Source organism: Penaeus monodon, chromosome 10, assembly GCF_015228065.2.
Source record: "Penaeus monodon isolate SGIC_2016 chromosome 10, NSTDA_Pmon_1, whole genome shotgun sequence".
Classification (NCBI taxonomy): Eukaryota; Metazoa; Arthropoda; class Malacostraca; order Decapoda; family Penaeidae; genus Penaeus; species Penaeus monodon.
The window spans coordinates 29939333-29940838 of NC_051395.1; positions in this window are offsets into that span (position 1 = coordinate 29939333).

The following is a 1506-nucleotide window of genomic DNA, read 5'->3' on the forward strand; positions in this document are numbered from 1 at the left end:
CAAAACTGACCGTCAAGAACCACAAGATGAAACTAAAACAGGAGAGTAATTATCAACAGAGAAAGGAGACATCGCAAAAGGAGAAAATGTCGACCATAGAGAATAGAAAACCAATAAGAGAAATATCAACAACAAAAACCAACGAAAACATATTGCAGGTTAATACAAGGAAAGATCATACCACAACGATGTGCGGTCAGTGCCTAAGGCTACGTCCACAAGCTGCTTATCTATGGTAGACTTTCGGATGATTAAAAAAAACAGACGGAAAGGAGGCGTTTCTCCTTCTATGGAAAATGTCAGATGTGAGAAAGTAAATGATCTGAAATAAATTATTTGGCTATGGAAATGAGAAACAAGGATGACGGAGATGAAAATTCTCGCCCCCTCCCCCTAAAAAAAAAAAAAAAAAAAAAAAAAAAAATACTATTGGCACTCATGGTCGATTCTGTTTGCTTGGGTACTGGAGATCCCCTTCCCATATCCCTCCCCTTAGAAGCAATGTAAAGTCCCTTCTTTTTAAAGAAGGCAAGAGCCACCATATGCCGTGGGCGAACAAGCGCAACCGCCACGCCACAAACCCCAATATGATTACCATAAGCTCGTGGTCCTCCGCCTGCTAAAAGGAAAAACAAAGCAACCGCGTTTTCTCTTTACTTTCGCTCTCTGCGGAGTCGGTCTAGAAGGGAAGGGGGTGGAGGGGGGAGTGAATGACAGTGTATTCTCGCCTCATGGATGTTCGCGTCTCAACCTGTCTTCAGTTAGGACGCGGTGCTCCTCGGGTGTGCTGGTGCGTTGTGCGCGCGTTTCGGGATAGCGAGCCTCCTTGCCTAGTGGATATGGAGGCTTATTGGTCATGGATCAAGGTAACGCAAGAAGCCTTGATTGGATGGGCTTTCGGAGGCTTATGTTTGTGTGCATTATGTTGTTTAGCCATATTATCCAGAGCCTGCTTGAGCCACCAGAGCACATGTGTAGCTTCAGTTGATACCTGCTACAAACGGCAAGGAAGCCAGCGGTGCCCGGGTATGGTTGGCCGTTGGCTTTCAGGAAAGGGGCTGCTTAAAGAAGTGCAACAGTTACTATACAAGCTGTTAAGTGAAAATTAAATGAAGACTTCAGAACATTCAGCTTAGAGATAACTGTACTTGCAGATACATACAGGACATTTGAAATGCTAAATAACTCCAAAGGTACACAATGATAGATTACTTAAATAACAGATAATTGCAGATTGGTTCGACAATAGACTTCAAGATACTGCCATTCAGCAAAACGGTCTACATACACATATAAAATGATAGAGATAGCTGTGCAAAATAACAACATTAACTTAACAAAAAAGACAACAATCGAACATCTAATGTAAAGACAACAGGAAAGCCCTCGAAATGAAATGGTCACACATGGAGAGACTCCAGCCTCATCGGAGTTAAGATGCAGTGCTCCGAGTGACGCATGCAGAGGCTTAGGCGAACGGGGTATGATTACACGAACGGAGGCCCC